A 19,086-nucleotide genomic window follows, 5' to 3' on the forward strand; every position below is an offset into this window, starting at 1 on the left:
ATTGTGGCCATTAATCTTTAGAAACTTTTTTAGTTACATGTATGTCTGTATACGTTATGATTAAAGCCCGGACCCTGAGGGGGCTATAAATTGTTCAAATGTTGTAAATGCATTGTTAAAGGTTTGCCGAACCCTTTTTACAAAGGCTTTACAACAATTGAACAATAAACGGCACGCTTCCGGTCCTATCTCTAGTTATGATGCTGCTTGTTTCCGTTTTAATAAATAAATGAATCGATACCACAATCTTAAAAGTGTTTCAGTGTTCATTCATTAAAGTTATTTTTAGTTTATTCTGCATCCTCTAATGCAGTGCTTCCCAAATTGGGGGTCGCAGCCCCTGGGGGGCCGTAGGATTTATCGCGGGGGCCGCGAAAATATTCAATAGAAAGTAAAAATATTCATTTATGAATATTTTTCCACATTACATATTTAGGGAATGTATATATTTAAGGAAATGTTTAATTCAAACTCGAATGAGGATGAAAGGAACAATTGGATAAGAACACCATTTACCAAGTCCTTAAAATATGATCATATTACGTGGACAGCCCAAGAAGAGTTGATCGATATCAGATCAGATAACTTACTTGAAGTGGAATTTAATGAAAAAAGTATTTCAGAATTTTGGTTAAGGCGACAGCAAGAATATCCTGCTATTGAAAAAGAAGCCCTGGTAAATCTTATTCCTTTCGCGACGACGTACCTATGCGAAACAGCATTTTCGTCATTACTTATATTAAAAAATAATAAGCAAAGGTCATGCCTTTCCACGGAGACTTTGGAAGATGCTTTGTGAGTTAGCATTTCTGACATTGAACCCGATATCGATTTGTTATGTAAAAACATGCGACCTCATCTATCGCATTAAATTGTTACATGTGTGTATAGATTTTATATTAGAAAAATGATTTTAAGCAAGTTCCTATAATTTTGTACTGAATATAAATATGTGTATTATAATTGTAATAATTACTACCAAATAAACTTTTTAACTTGAAAAATGTTTTTTTTAGGGGCCGGGAATTAATTATTTCAAATTTAGGGGGTCGTGACATGAAAGTAATTGGGAAGCACTGCTCTAATGATCCTTTTATGCTTCCAATTGAGCACTTTCTTTATACTATGTATTTTCTATATGTATATATATTTGTCACAAGCTATCTAGATACTTTGTAATTGACAGCAGAACTCATATATATGTAAGTATAAAACAAAATAGATGTATAAAAGGTTAAAAGGTTTTGAAGCAGAAAACTAAATAAATAAATTCAGTCAATTAAATATTTACAAATGCGAGCCAGAGTGTTAGAGATGAAATGAAATTGGAAACTGTTATGCCAAATTAATGAATAAAACATTTTTTAACAAAATACATATGTAGGTAGTTGATGACTCAGATATTTATCTGCAGATGTCTCTCGTAGGGTCTTTGTCTACGACAGACGCTATGAGAGACCAAAACTAATCTCTCAACATTGTTTTAAAAAAAAAATTATCGAATAAAAATGCCTATTTTAATGTGATATTTTAATCTTTTAATATTAAGTTTTAAAAATTCAATTGTTTAATAAAATTTTGATTTTTTGAAAGTCAGTATATAATCAAGCAAGTCATTGTGTTGTATTGTGAACAAAAGCCTTATCTGTTAGCAGGTACGTGGTTGGTCTGTTATGTTATGACAGACAAATTACTAGAGATTCGTCTGCAGATAAATATTTATATGAATACCCACATCAGCTCGCGCTCTCGAGTTGGATCATTTCATGGAAATGGAATTGATGTTTAAAAGAGGAATTGAAGCGTCTCTACTTCGGAAAAGATGCTTCAGTGATGAACATCGAAAAAATGAAGAAACGAATTCTATTCCCACCCTGTTGATGGTTTTAATAATATGGGATTATTTTAATTTAATTTTCTTAGTAAGTTAATTATCTTTGTTAACCCTTTGAGCGCTGACGTCTTTTCTGTTGAAAGCCCGCCACGCTGAAAATTTCACCAACATTTGCAATTCCAATTATTTAGAAATCCAATAGAAAGCAGATATAAAAATTGTAGCTAATCCAAACAAACCCTAGATAACTACCACCGAGGATTTCGAGTTTTGTAAAGGTGTGTTTAGACTCTCTAATATATCTTGCAACAATATAAAATAAACAAAAGAAGTCTATTAATGAATATACTATTCCAAAACTAGTTCCATCTTCTTCATTGTTGTTAAAATGTAATGCTCACAACCCAAATGCCAAGCCACAATCTAAAATACGCAGCAGTTAGGGATTTCCATAGAAAAATTCTACTAAGCCTAAGCCTTTCCAGGTAGCATTGAAAAAATATATGTACATTGAACATGGTCGTGTAATCCGTGTCAATGTTTATAAAGACTGGTTTACGCCGGAATTTCTGAATTTTTTAACCATAGTAGCGGTCTACGTGACTTGACAGAATGTTAAATTACAGAAAACGCAAATTTCGGAAGGCAAAGATCGAAAATCGAAAGATCTTAAGTCGAAAGATCAAAAAAAAAATGGTGCGTGGTAAACGGTATTCTGCGCGCGCACATTAACACGGGAGGAAAAGCATGTTCCTCTTGTTCCTGTTGTATCCTGCTCGCGCAAATTAAGTGAGTATGTACCGTTTACCATGCACCATTTTTTTTTGATCTTTCGAATTAAGATCTTTCGATTTTCGATCTTTGCATTCTGATATTTGCGTTTTCTGTAATTTAACATTCTGTCAAATCACGGAGACCGCTACTATGGTTAAAAAATTCAGAAATTCCGGCGTAAACCAGTCTTTATAAACATTGACACGGATTACACGACCATGTTCAATGTACATATATTTTTTTTCAATGCTACCTGGAAAGGCTTAGCGAGTAGTATTGTTGTTTATATTTTACATACTCAAAATATCACGCCTATCGGCGTATTTCAGGCTCATGCACTTGTTGGCAAAACAATCAGCATTCAACGGGTTAAATATAATTAGTGTTTAAATAAAACATTGAATATTCGCATTCTTATAATTTCAACTGAAATGATTCAAATTCTGTAGGGATGGCACTGAACTCATCATTTTACGTGGTCTTCTGGTTTCATTATTCACGGTTTCGTGATCCGCGCAACTTTCCAAGAACCTATGTACGATATATGTTACATAGATTAGACAATGAGATATTAATGTACTCGTGTTATCTTCAGGTTTCGTTTTCTGATATTGGATGTTTAAAATTTAATATCCAAAAGGTAACCGTTTCACTGCGGATCGATGTTCATATTCGCTGTTGCAAGTACTAGATTACGTCACGCGTTGGTCCACACGACTCGTCACACTAATGACAGTTCTCCCAGGTAACGAACTGCCAATCAGGGTTTGCGATTTCTGCCATTTTTCCAGTTTTTCTACACTTGCACTCCTTGTTAGCTGTGCAAACAAGCTCATTTTTTTTTCATTATCTGCGATCTAACGGTAACTTCCGAGCACTTTTTTCAAAACTTCGCTCTTTTATATTGCACTATCCGACATTACACGACCGGACTAAAGTTGTAAAATAATAAAAAAAAAAAGCCAACGCACTTATAATATATACCCGTTGGATGATTTCGTTTCGTCGACTTGGTTGTTTTCGTTTGGGGACCTTTAACCACGGACTCTTAACTCTTATTTAATTATTTACTAGCTGAACCCGGCATGCGTTGCAATGCCACAATAACGCATGCAATTCCCGTTCTCGTTCCTGTTGAATAAAAACGCAGGCAGCGAAAACGTTAATCGCGACGCGAAAACATTTGAAATTATAACGTTGCAATGACACTCATTCCCGTTTTTTTATCACAGTAATCTTCCCGGACATGCATACAACAAATCCTGAAAGTTCCATCGTAATCGGTTCAGTGGTTTAGGAGCCTATTCGAGACACACACACAGACATTAATTTTTATATACATACATATGTACTAGCTGAACCCCGGCATGCGTTGCAATGCCATAATAAAGCATGCAATTCCTGTTCCCATTCCCGTTTTTCCCGTTTCTGTTCCCGTTTTTTTTCACAGTAATCTTCCCGGACATGCACACAGCAAATCCTGAAAGTTTCATCGTAATCGGTTCAGTGGTATAGCAGCCTATTAGAGACACACACACACACACACACAGACATTAATTTTTATATACCTATATAGATACAGATTTTACATAGATATATACCAGGAAGGCTTGACAGGAAGACCCCAATGCAATTAATTACGAACAATGCAGCATTTTTATTACATAAATCACTGTATTTCGAGAAGCTGAAGAACACAAAATTAACAATTAATTAATCCATTAAGACATCCATGGATTTTAGATTTGTACATATTTTTTACATTAAATTATACAGAAGATTTGTGACAGCAGGTTGGATGTTTTTTTGCCAATTTTGAGATCAGATAAAATTGCCAAACTCTGATAAGAAACGACCGACTTGGAGTCACAAATATCCAAATCCAACCAGCAGGATGGCGGGATCGAACCCAATAATCACTTGATGCTTAACATACACGCTACCACTGAGTCATACTGCTGGCTTATAAAATACACCAAAAGCGCAAACACGCTTGATCTAACGGCACGAACGCGTTCTTGGCTTCCTGTGGTGAAAAATCATTTCTTCAAATATGGATATAACCAGTGATGTAGTGCTAAATAAAAACACGTTTTTCGTTACTTAAAAAATATGTATCCTAATATTGGCAGTACAAATATTTATAAAAAAATCAAATGCTAATGAAACTTGAAAAGTCAATCAAAATGGTCTGAGTAAGGCTTATTATTTTTTACAATATAATATACAGTTCTGAAAATTTTGTTAGATTATTTGATTTCGGCATTATTCAAAGTATCTATAATTTTTTTAATGGGTTGTTGTTGTTCTTCACATATTATGTATGGCTTTGGTTTGAAGCTGGTGGTTCATGGATATTAGATATTAAATAGCATAGAATCGTGGACTGCAGTTGTGAATGGGCGTGTCTTAATGTCATTGCAAATTCGACAAGTTTCTTCTACATTTCTTCAAATATAGGAATCACCGTTATGGTTCACTGTCAAACCTGTGTCAATACAAGGATAAAATATCACCGAAAACCCTCGAGGAGATGAATTTTGGCCTGGATTACGATGGCTTAGGGCGAAAACACACAACGATGTACGTGGGACGTGGTTTTTTTTACTTAACATGCGAAAAAATGGGCCGTGCCTTGCCCATATTCATGGAACGCCCAGCACTCCCCACCCCAAAATGACTTTTTCGGTGAATTTTTCGGAGATTTTTCGGTGAAAACATATCTTTGTATTTATCCTTGCTTGAAAGTGATCGATAGCGGTGTATCCCATATTTGAAGAAATGTAGGAGATCACATTTCACACGACGTGCCTGTTTTTGATTTCTTCCCTGTTTTTGATTTTCATTTTTAAATGTTTTTATTATTACGAAATTATGTTCACAATACATCTTATATTTATTTTAATAACACAATATGTGTATTTATATTAATTTCCGTGCACGTTATAATTCATATTTCGACGGATTAAATTTACATTTCGATTTGACGGCTTATCATGCAGTATAAATACATATGTACATATACATATGTACATATGTCCATTGTATACGAAATGCAATACACGGTTGCGTTTTTATTGGCGTTTCACTAAAATAAAAAGTAATAACGAGGGATGGATGGGAATAATTGAATTCTTCCACCTGATGCGCGAAATACATTTCATAAAGTGAATTTTATCATGGCAGGTGAATGCAGTGGAATATCCAATATCAGTCAATCAAAACAGATAACCCGTATGTCGGCTTTTATTTTACACACAATATGTGTATATAAATTTCCGTGCACATTATAAATCATATTTCGACGGATTAAATTTACACTTCGATTTGACGGCGTATAATGCAATATAAGTACAAACATATACATATGTATACTTAACAGATTTATTTATTTATTTTTAAATGCTTTTTATTATTACTAAATTATGTTCACAATACATCTTATATCTGTTTTAATAGCTACTGATCTACTGATCATTTTCTATTTTACAATTTTAATTTAATTTTGTTAGTAATCATAGTATTATATTATTCTAATGTTAATTTACAGCATAATAGGAAAAATAGCTCAAAATCCTATTTATAATTCTTATAAATGCTCATAATACATCTAATACATAATATTAATTAAATACTCTAAATTCGCCGATCTAGAGCAGATTGTGTTTAGGTAATCTGTGTGTTATACCTGAAGGGTATAGACATTTTGTTGTAATCACCGAGACTCTTCACAATGTGTTAGTATGGTTATTAGTAGAGGTAGGACCGGAAGCGTGCCATTCTTTGTTTATTGTTCGCAGTGCATAGTTCATTTTTATGATGAACCTTTTTTTTGCACTCTAGCTTTGTAAATAGACCCAAAACGCCCTGCTTCCTGAAAAAAGCACGCTTCCGGTCCTACATCTAGCAATTAGTAAAGAGCGGAGCAACTTTGCGCCGTTCATTGTTCATTATTCGTCGTGCTTTGTTCATTTCTATGATGAACCTTTTTTTATGCTCTCTAGCTTTATAGTTTGCCCTGTTTGCTGGAAAATAGACCCAAAACGCCCTTTTTCCTGGAAAAACCACGCTACCGGTCCTACCTCAAGTTACATTGAGCAACAAAAAATCCCGTTTTTGAGTTACCAGAGCGAAGACTAACTAATCTTTACTAAGTTTGACCCACTGAATTCGAATATGATATTAATTTTTGTTGGTGGGTAATCGTTTACGAGATATGAGCGTTTAAAAAAATCCGCGATTTTTACAGTTTTTTGGCTTTTGCGGTCTTTAACTCAAAATTTAGGATTGTTACGCTCAAAGTGAGTATTGGAATCAATAGTCAGATATTTTTCCTATTAATTGTTATATTTCATTGCTTTAAAATACTTCTAATTAATTGTCTAGCGAATTTTAAAAGTCAAAAATATATATTTTTTTACGGATTTTTTTTCCGTGCTATTTTTCATTTATTTGGCAAATTTTTTATTTCACCACGTTTATAAGGATTGGTTTTCTATCTCAATATTTTTTTTTTATCTAAACGTACTAACTAAAGCGGCAATTGAAATTTAAATGCTTTCGTTGTATATATGGTTGTATCGCGTAATATGTTAGGTGCAAGCGAGATAGCATATAATCCACCTCACAGAGTACAGTGGTCGGACTACATGCCATCTCGCTTGCACCTAACATATTACGCGATACAACCATATATACAACGAAAGCATTTAAATTGCAATTACCACTCGAGTTAGTACGTTTAGATAAAAAAGAAAAATATTGAGATAGAAAACCAATCCTTATAAACGTGGTGAAATAAAAAATTTGCAAAATAAATGAAAAATAGCACGGGAAAAAAATCCGTAAAAAAATATATATTTTTGACTTTTAAAATTCGCTAGACAATTAATTAGAAGTATTTTATAGCAATGAAATATAACAATTAATAGGAAAAATATCTGACTATTGATTCCAATACTCACTTTGAGCGTAACAATCCTAAATTTTGAGTTAAAGACCGCAAAAGCCAAAAAACTGTAAAAATCGCGGATTTTTTTAAACGCTCATATCTCGTAAACGATCACCCACCAACAAAAATCAATATCATATTCGAATTTAGTGGGTCAAACTTAGTAAAGTTTGACTAGTCTCCGCTCTGGTATTTTTTTTTGTTGCTCAGTGATTCTGTCATAGAATCTACTGGTTAGTTTGTTAGTAATGTCTGTAACAAACGGAATATTATTTATGGCATGCAGTTTTTTCAAGTTAGTATATATGGGTGTATTACTTTTTCCCTGTGTGACTTCGCCCTTATATTGAGCGTGCTAGCATTTTTTTACATGTGCAAAACTATATTAAAAAAAACACGTGCCGCGTACCGTTCTGTGTGTCTGCGCCCTTACTGTAACATATCGTAGACTGAAAAATATATTTATGCTACATAAAGAAAATATGATTTGAAAGGGCATCTTATTCCGTTCGCAAAGGTGCTACATATCCGCGTTGCTTTCGTGTGATCTAGATTCTAAATCAATTTATGTATGTATGACCTACATATTGAGTAATACTGGCGTTTAAAATTATAGCACACACGAGGCGCTGTAAAGTGTTTATTTTTAAGTGTATTATTTTATATGCACAGTAAGGTTAAATTAACGGTTCATGTATTATACTTTTCTATGACGTTGTCGACAGATTAAGAGCGTGACATTTCAAATGAATTTCTTATGTCCGAATAGACAAGCGGCCAAATCGTGACGGACAAAATCGGCGGATATGCGTGAGAGAAGTCACATATCAAGGCTGTGAAGAAAAATTAAAAAAATATATTTATTGCCATAAATATGTATTATAAATACAATATTTTAATTAGGGACGCAAACTTTACTGGACCCAAATAAAGTATGAGACAATAATAAATTTATAATAAATTTTTATCCATATATGTATGTATGTATGTATATATATAATATTTCTTATAATTGGCATTACATACATACATACATTATTATAAAGGTATGTAAGAGATAATAAGCGAACCATTACAATATACCGACATTTCTCAACAAGCTTGATTTATTGCTATTTTTATTTTGAATTATTATTCATACGTTCATAATACAGCTATTGTAATAGTTACCAGTATCTATTTTATTTATAGTTGATATTAAAAATGTTTTTCTTTCATACGCAATGCAGAAAAAGCTCAAAACCTTGTTTATTGTTCTAATTTTTTTGCGATTTAATATATTATATTTCTCAACATTTCATGCTCCCTTCGTTAGAAGGTCGAAATCATCATCGACATCAGTGTGAATCGGGCTACTATTGTCGATGCGATTAGCGTGAGACTTACGAGAACCGAGCGTGCTGTCGCATTCGTGCAATGTGTTGTAGCATTGTAAGGACGTAAAATAATTTCTTTATTTTTTTGAAAGAGAGAAATTGAAAGAGAGGTCATTAGTAATATTACTGTAAGTTATGCTGTTCATAACATGACGTTGAAAGTTACTTTTATCGTCAGTCCTGTGTTCGATCCGCACGCGGTTGATTTTTTTCCAATACCTTTATTTAAAATTATTTAATTTAATATTTATATTTAATTGTTTAATATGAAAAAAAATGGTAAAAATTACCTACCTACCTATATATGTATGTATATACATATATATATAAACAATATAAAACACCAGTAAACGCCCAGAGATTTAGCACCGTCTATTTGCCTACAGGAAACATTGGTAGCAAACAGTATATATAGAAGTTATAATTAACCTCGCAGATTTTGCATTATTTTAACTTAAAACACACATTTTTAACTGGACGCTTGGCGTCCAGCACAGTGAGGCAAGTTTTAGGAAGAGCTAAATAAATTGTATTAAAAACTACAGGAAATGAAAAATCAAGTGACTCGTGTCGTGCTAGCTGTATTAGCAGTTACAAAACATCCATCGTATGTTATTTCGGGTGCAAAATCATTGCCTAAAGATATGTAAACTTAGGGTTGTCAGATTTCAAAATAGTAATACATGTAAATGAAAAGTGCTACAATAAAAATGAAGAAACCAAAGATAGACTTCACTGAGAGGATTAGTGAAATAATCTAATAAGGTTTTTGGTGCTTTTTCTTCAACTAAAACAATCTTTTAAAGCTTCAGATAGCTTTAGAGTGCGTTCTATTGCAGATAATAGTGATAGCCACCTAGTTTTTGAATGTGAGAGTAGATTTTTATATTCAATATTAGCAAAATCACAGGAACCTTTTAGTCTTTCCGTTCTGACAGTGTCTATTCCGTGTCTGCGTGTGATGAATCATTCAGAGTGTAAGAAAATTATCGATTCAAAATAAATTGATTGATGGCTGATACACGTTTTTTTGTCTCCCTTCTACACATAGTTCTCCAGAAAGTACAAGACAGAGACAAATAGTTCATTGTTGAATATTGCTGCAGTGTTTACCAGACTGTTTGGTCCAGACATCGACTTTTTGATTATAGTCGCAGTCCTGGTACTTTGATTGATATAAACATTGTTTTTCGAGTACAATAAAAAAATATTTTGACTAAAATTTCATATAAAATTTTGTGTTCCAAATATTTGGAGCAGACTCTCGTTCTAACAATCGATGACCAAATTCGAATAGTAATCTGAGCACATTCAAAACTTTAAGACGCTTAATGAAATTTATTGGCTTTTTTATCTAAAACCACCCAAAACTTCGAAAGAAAACATTCTTTGAACTATTGACCATACGCACTTGAGGATAGATAAAATGAGGGATAGTCATCTCTAAATTGAAATGCTAAAATTTGATAGTTTTTTGACATACATACATATGTATATGGTTTAAGCAGTGGCGGCTCGTGCATATGGGCTGCAGGGCTGCAGTCCTCCCAATACAGTACAAATGAATGCTATTTTTGGTTCGGTGATTACTGGTCACAAATTACTCGTCACAAAGTCACTAAAATCTCTATAACGGAACATCTGGCAGCCGAAAAGTCCATCATACTAACGATAACTATCATAGTAACGAGAACTTGAGTGCCAAATATTGTGTATTCGCGATTTTCATGGCAAAAATTGTCTTTGTGACCACCCCAATGTGACGAATAGTCCAATTACCGCTATTTTTATCGTCCACATGGGCTGCGGGTCTGCAGACATCCCAGTCTAGTACATATTCAAGCTATTTTTGTTTTCATTCGATCAACGGTTTGGTTAACGAGCTACTACAGCCTGAATAATCTCTGCAGCCCCCCCACTATGAAATCTCACGAGCCACTACTGGGTTTTAGCATTGCTAAAAGCAAATGTTGCTGTTGAGACACAAACACGGGTTTTGTAAAATCAAAGATGTTGAAGAGGATTCATTGTGGAAGTTTTTATAAAATATAAAAAAATACATCATAATTTCAACAAGTAAGAATATTTGTTAATTATTATTTGATTTTCTTAAATAAACATTTGAACTACCAATATTAGGATACAACTTTTTTTTAGTAAGGAAAAAAGCGGGGGGTCGTGAACATTAAACACCGGACCTGGTTCTTTTTTATTTAGCACTACACCACTGCTGACAGCCCTATGCAAGCTACCAAATGGAATTATGGTGGGGGCTTGGAAAAAAGAGTGGATGTTAAACTTGTTATTGGTTTCTTCTTCTTGTTAATGCCTTGTCCGCATCCGGACGTTGGCGACCACCTCGTCGATTATTTGAATATATCCGCATCGGTCTTCAGCGGCTCGGAACACCTCTTCGGCGCTCATATCGGTCCACATGCGCATGTTTCGAAGCCAAGATAACTTTTTCCTGCCAATCCATTTTTTTCCTTCTATTTTCCCCATGGTTATCAAACGGAGAAATTCGTATTTTGGACCCCGTATCATGTGTCCGAGGTACTCCATCTTTCTCCGCTTGATGACAGAAACAAGTTCCCTGCCTCTCCCCATCATGCCGAGGACAGCTTCGTTTGATATCTTTTTGGTCCACGGAATCTTCAGCATACGCCTATAGACCCACATCTCAAAAGCTTCAATGCGGCTGATCATCTTGGTTTTCAGAGTCCACGTCTCACATCCGTGTAGTAATACTGTCCAGACGTAGCTCTTCGCGAATCTCAACCGCGTATGAAGATTGAGATGCTTGTTTGTAAGCGCCGTCATTTTTACAAATGCTGTTCTAGCCATCTCGATGCGGATTCTTAGATCTTCATCTGGGTCCATCTCTTCATTCAGCCAGGTACCCAGGTATTTGAATCTTTTTACTCTTTCTATCACCTCTCCATCCAAGGTTAGATTCCCGGTGTCTGTTTGCATTCTATCTACTATCATAAATTTATCATAATGTTATTGGTTAGATAAGAACAATTTGTGGATGATAAGTTTTATTAATTTAATGAGTGCAGAGAGTTCGACTGCATTGTTAATATTTCGACATTGAGTTTGATCAATTGATCAAGCGAGTGTTGGATGACTAGTATTTTGTTGATTTCATAGAAACTCTTCGAATTCGGAGAGTCGAATTCCGCAGCCCTAGTTAGCATACACATTTGACTGTTTTCATGTGGGTCAGCGAGCGTTATTTGAATCAGAAAAGAAGCCCGAAAACGAATAGAAACGTCACTGTCATACATTCGGACTCTTTCATTGTAGACGAGTGCGTAACTGCAATGAAATCAGTCGATGAAATCGTGGGAAACGTTATGGGATGGGATGGTCGGTTACGCAAATTGAATAACACTTCTACCGTTTTAGACGTGTCATTTTGCGTCCATCCCATCGAATGTCGGCAAGTATTTTTAGCGAAATGGGACATCAAGGGCGACCATTTCGTACGCAATTTATTTTTGGTAGTGGTGGTGAATTTGAATATTGCGTTTTTAGAATGTCAAGTCTTTTATTGGTTTTTTCGCGTTTCAAAACCAGTTTACGGCATTTATTCGGTTTCTCGTTATTGTTCTGACACTGTATGGTTTTAAAACTACTGTTATATTATAATGTGCTCGTCGGAATGAAAACTTATGTACGTATGTAGTAGAACGAAATACTTAAACAAGTTTGTCAGCACTGCCGAATATTTAGGATCGCCTTTCAACGAAACTAAGACGATTCGTAAAATTGTACGCAAAAATTAAAGTCGAAAAATATTTCAATCGGGAAGAAACACATGTTGACCTGGAAAGTAGACTTACATATACATTGTGTGTACAGGACATTTACATATGTGCAAGACATATACATGTATGTACAAGACATTTCGGGTGACCGTGAAAAAGTCGATGTGAATAAGTCGAAAATATTCGTTTATCATGCATACATATGAAAAACGGTTAGTATATACATATATATCAGTGGCGTGCGGTAAAATTCTCTCTCCCACCGTCGTACATCCTCACTTAATTTGCGCGAGCAGGATACAACACGAACAAGAGGAACAGGGTTTTCCTCCCGTATCCTGCGCGCGCACATTAAACAAGGCTATATGACAACAAAAGAGAGAGATAATATATATATATATATATATATATATATATATATATATATATATATATATATATATATATATATATATATATATATATATATATATATATATATATATAAATGAATGTCTGTGTGTGTGCGTGTCGAATAGGCTCCTAAGCCATTGAAGCGATTACGATGGAACTTTCAGGATTATATATACATAGTACCGTTTACCATGCACCCTTTTTTTTTATCTTTCGACTTAAGATCTTTCGATTTTCGATCTTTGCCTTCCGATATTTGCTTTTTCGACCTTTTCACTTTCGGTCCCGTGAGATAGACCCAGACATTTTCTACTAGGAAAATATTTTGTTATTAGATTATTTCTGCTATTATAATAATGCTATTGTTTTTTTATGATTATGTATAAATTTATTTTTGTCTGTATATATGTTCATATATAATCATCATCATCATCTACAGCCGCTCACCATCCACTGCCGGATGAAGGCCTCTCCAACACGCTTCCACTCGTCTCTGTTTTGCGCAACTCTCGTCCATCTCATCCCACACATTTTACAAATTTCGTCTACCCATCTTCCCTCTCTTTTTTTCTCATATCTGTATATTTTCGACCATTGTCCTTAGGGACCTTATGGACCTTAGGGACTCATGTAATGCCAAACTTAAATAAATAAATCTATATATGTATATAAAATTAAATGTCTGTTTGTTTGTCTGTCTGTTCCGTATAGGCTCCTAAACCACTCAACCGATTACGATGGAACATTCAGGATTTGTTGTATGCATATCCGGGATGTTTATTGTGAAAAAAACCCCTTGATAATAATATTCATAATTACGATTTTACCGACGTGAAAGTCTGAAACGTCTGAAAGTCTGAAAAATCATTTTTTTAATTCGTTACTAATCGTTTTTGTATTTAGTAACTGACCAAAAAAATTGTTGCCTAGATTAAATACGGTTTGAATTTTTTTCCTGGTGTATATGTAATGTCTAAGATTCTTCATTCGGTCATAATGCTTTTGCCCAAAAATAATGGGTCACCGTTGTCAATTTCTATTGTCAACCATTTTTGTTGCTCTCTTGCTTTCTCGGACAATGGAGAGGTCTATTTTTATTATATGGCGGCAACTCGACCGTCGATCTCTAATAATGACCCAAACGGTGAAACTTTCAATTCACCCAAAGCTAAAATAATATAGAAACAATTATAAAATTATGTATAATTATTTTTCTACTAGAAGAATACGTGCCAAGATTACGTAGTGAGCATGTGAGTGTTTTCAGTAGACATGATTGACAGTTAGCTAATGGAAAGAATATGGTTTACCATAGGCTTGTTCAACTACCACATCATCGCAAAATCAAAATCAGACTTTTTGTATATAGATTTAAGTGACAAATTCTGAAATGCATTAATCCAATGAAAAAGGTATGCAAAATGCATGACCGTCTTTTAATCATTGTCCGGAATCAAAAATCCAGTGTGATTTAAATTACAGTGAATACTCGAATTCAAAAATTTGAAGCAAAATTACAATGAACGATGTTTTTTATGTGAATATCTACACAAAAGTTCGCACAATGGTGATCTTATCAAACGAACGAACATGTAATATTTGAATGGTCTATGTAAATTGCACAAAACGCTGTTAAAATAGACAATGAATATTACAATCGATAATATATATACATACGTGAAAGTATATTTGATTCGTTGAAACATAATTTTATCTTTTTGGAACAAATCTAGATTCTTTTGTTGTTTTCCATGATTCTTCCATGACTTTCTTGACGATTGACGACTTTAATATACTTAGATTGAGTTTTAGTACAAAAATATGTAGTATTGTCGTCTACACTACGACATCCTAAACGGCTTAAACTGATATCGTCTAATCGGAAAAATATAAATTTTAAAGGAACTCAAAAGCCAATTAACTTCACTCCATAATTCACATATTAATGATTGTAAAAACATTTTCCAAGGTTTTTATTAGTTTCATTATATTATGTGCACTTTTTCATAGTGTAAATGTACCCAAGATATAAATTTCGTGTCGGTTACTCAAAAAAACTTTTATAGTTGGTCCGTTGTAGGAAGAGACTTGGGTAAAACGAACATGCTGTCTCTTACACCGCCTCTCAACCAATAGCATTTCGTACAGACAGAAGAACATTGTACGCGCGAAATGCTATTGGTCGAAATGGGGTGTAAAATACAGCATGTGCGTTTTACCTACATTCAAGTGTTTATAATTAAAGCCCGGACCCAGAGCGTGCCGCGTATTGTTCAAATGTTGTAAATGCATTGTTAAAGGTTTGCCGAACCTTTTTTACAAAGGATTTACAACAATGGAACAATGAGCGGCCCCTTGGCTATCCTACCTCTATTTATAAGAGTGGACTATAAGGGTGAAATCACACAGGGAAGAACCGCACGTCGTGTGCATGGCTCCCCGCTGTGGGTGGTCCCCTACATTTCTTCAAATATGGGATACACCGTTATCGATCACTGTCAATCAAGGATAAAATTTTTCTGAAAACACTCCAGAGGGTCATTTTGGGGTGGGGCGTGCTGGGCGTTCCACGAATACGTGCAAGGCACGGCCCATTTTATTCACAAGTTTAAAAGCATTTAAAAAAAAAACCACGTGCCACGTGCATCGCTGTGCGTTTTCGCCCCAACTTTCATCAAAGAGATATTTTTTTCTACGACTCCTATTGTTGATTTTTTTCTACAACTCTACGATTGCGAGTTTCGAACAATTATATATTTTTAATATTGAAAATAATTTTTATATCGAAATCGTTCCTAATTAACACCTGTTTAATTTTACGATGTCAATAAAACAAACAAGTGACATTCATTTTCCTTTCAAATACGTTTGAATTTATATGAAATAAATCTGAGATCTGAGTACCATTTATTATTGTATATGTAGAAAAAGGATTTGTGAAAAATTACTATATGTAATACATTATTTAAAATAACATCACGTTGGATAAAATTCTTCAAAACTAATTACAAGATATAATATATAGAGGTTTTGGAAACTTATCAGTCAACAGGTAAAGCTTTTGTTTGTATCACAATACACTCAGATCGGGTGATCTTATTAATTTTCATCACTGTCATAATTTAAGGACTCGAAATATTACTATACACTGGATTCGACATTATTCGTAATATAATCCTTATTTTTAATGAGGTTTGTATGATATGCATTGTACGTATATATATAATAGCCCAATTTATTCTGTTTGTTCGCCTGTTTGTTTGTGGGAAGGTTATTCGTAGAGCCCGGAATCTGAAGGGGCTGTTTATTGTTCAAAGATTGTAAATGAATTGTTAAAGGTTTGCCGAACCTTTTTTACAAATGCCCCTTCAGATTCCGACATCTAGTTATTAGTAGAGGTAGGATAGTCACAGTGCTATCCATTGTTCGGCAAACCTTTAACAATGCATTTATAACCTTTGAACAATACACGGCCCCCTCAGGCTCCGGTGACTAGTTATTAGATACATAATATACGGGTGCACCTCACGGGATCGAATTACAAATGCACGAAAAACCAAATATCGGAAGGCAAAGATCGAAAATCGAAAGATCTTAAATCGAAAGATAAAAAAAGGGTGCATGGTAAACGGTACATACTCACTTAATTTGCGCGAGCAGGATACAACAGGAACAAAAGGAACAGGCTTTTCCTCCCGTATTCTGTAAAAGAGTAGTGTATAAAACACTGAATGAACACTGTTTTCAAATCCAAAAGATCTTCGATCAATGTGCTTTTCCAGTAATGACGTATGGAAACGGCACTTGGGGTTTGAAAACCAGAATCTGCATAAAATCCAATGAACTCAAAGAATTATGGAACGCTGCATGGTAAGCATAACGAGGGAAGATAGAAAACGGAATACGTGGATGAGAAGTATGATAAGGGTAGTCGATTTAATGGAGGGAGTAAAGAGATGTAAATTGGCAAAGGTCACGTATGTAGCTGGAAGCATAGATGGACGAAAGAAGTGCTTGAACTTGAAGTACCTGAGGGAATACAAAAGGGTGAAAGAAAGAAAGCCACAGGTTGGATGACATTAGAAATATGTGTGTAAATGAGATGAATGGATGTCTCGGATGGAATTGAAGAGGCCTTCATTCAGCAGTGGATGATGATAATCCAAAAATTAAATCTGACAAAATAATCTCAAAAACGATATAGTATAAAGATTTAGCGACATTGTGAAACCTACGAGAGACTTCTCTGCAGACAAATTTTTGAGTCTGTCTATATTCTAGACAGACTATAAACCTAACATTTCTTTAATGCTCTTATAAAATTCTACACAACTGGTTAAAATTATTCTGATCGATTAGCAAACATTTTAATGTTTTAACATTCAATATTGCGTTTTATCACTGTACCACATATGTATTGTTCATCGAAGAAAAAAGTCCTTCGGTAGGTGCATACTATGTTCCTGGTAAACAAAGACAATATTTGACTAATTTTCCAATATTTTTGTAGGAGACATCATTTTCGCTGAAGGCTTTATATTTATACTTTGTGTATTTAGCCAGCAGTATGACTCAGTAGTTGCGTTTATGTTTAGCACTGAAAGGTTACCGGGTTCGATGGCGTGCTAATCTTTAATACTTGGATATTTGTGACTCCAAGTCAATCGTCTCTTAACAGAGTTTGCCAATTTATCTGATTTCATTGTTGAAACGGTTCCTCAATCAAATTGGCAAAAATCATCCTACCCGCTGTCACAAATATCTGAATTTGATTTATGAACAATATGTAAAAAATCGTGTACAAAGTCTAAATCCATAGATGTCTCTATGGATTAATTAATTGTTAATTTCGTGTTCTCCAGCCTCTCGAAATTCAGCGATTTGTGTTTTAAAATGCTGCCATGTTTGTAATTAATTGTTTAAGAAGGCGCATTGGGGGCTACCTGTTAGGCCTTCCTGGTATGTATCTATGTAAAATAAAAATAATAAAAAATAAAAATTAAATTCATCTATTAGAGAAAAAAGTGTACTAGTTTAATCTCAAGACTTACCAGTAGAAGACTTTATCTCAAGACTTACCAAGACTTACCAAGGCTTACCAAGACTTACCAAGACTTACCAAGACTTACCAAGACTTACCAAGACTTACCAAGACTTACCAAGACTTACCAAGACTTACCAAGACTTACCAAGACTTCTACAGATACTTAAAGGGAATTGCGATCGCTCAAAAGACAATTTTTGCCTTGAAAATCGCGACTACGGAATATTTGGCACTCGAGTTCTCGAGTTAGTATGATGGACTTTTCGGCTGCCAGATGTTCCATTATAGAGATTTTAGTGACTTTTGGGCGAGCGCTTTGTGACCAATAATCACCGAACCATACTTAAAAAAAACCCGTATCGTAAGGGTAAAAACAGTACGAATGGTCGGTCACATTACTTTATTCATATCGATTAATTGAAGTTTTGTATAACGATGATATAAAAAATGTATATATTTAGCAGAACTTCGATGACTTTCCACCTTTTATTGAAACATCAATTATTTCCTAAAACCGTTTTTATCAATTGATTTAATCACTTTTGCTATATAATAGAACGTAGAACAAAGAGATGTTCTAGTATTTTCGCATTATTGAAGCGTAGATTTGTCTTTTGTGTGCGATTAATAATAAATGCATAGTAACGTTGACGAACAATGGCGACAGGTGACAGGGTGTGAAAAGGGATTGAGATGGGGTGGGATGGGGTGGGTTGGGTGTGGAAGGGGGATGACGCATTACACGTGGTTTCGTACAGCGTGTAGCCGGTTCGTAGAGTGGGGCTTGGTCTGTTGGGTTTTTTTTTTACCGGTGTTTTCGCAGAAAGAGCTCCACATATACGCGTGCGCCGTGCGTGTGTGCGTGAGAACTCACGACTAGGGCTGCCACAAATCCAGTCTGTATGCCTGCATGTATGTATGTGGGGCATTCATTGGTTATA

The 19,086-nt window shown here is 34.6% G+C and overlaps 1 protein-coding gene across 1 annotated transcript in view; it reads left to right on the forward strand.

Moving 5' to 3' along the window:
- Positions 1–16,462, forward strand: part of yps (Y-box binding protein ypsilon schachtel) — a 45,297-nt gene extending 28,835 nt beyond the window's left edge. The window contains exon 5 of the transcript XR_013261375.1: positions 16,385–16,462. The gene's annotated coding sequence lies outside the window, so the exon portion shown is untranslated. The remainder of the gene's footprint in view (positions 1–16,384) is intronic.
- The last annotated feature ends 2,624 nt before the right edge of the window (positions 16,463–19,086 follow it).

This window comes from Arctopsyche grandis, chromosome 2, assembly GCF_051622035.1.
Source record: "Arctopsyche grandis isolate Sample6627 chromosome 2, ASM5162203v2, whole genome shotgun sequence".
Classification (NCBI taxonomy): domain Eukaryota; kingdom Metazoa; phylum Arthropoda; class Insecta; order Trichoptera; family Hydropsychidae; genus Arctopsyche; species Arctopsyche grandis.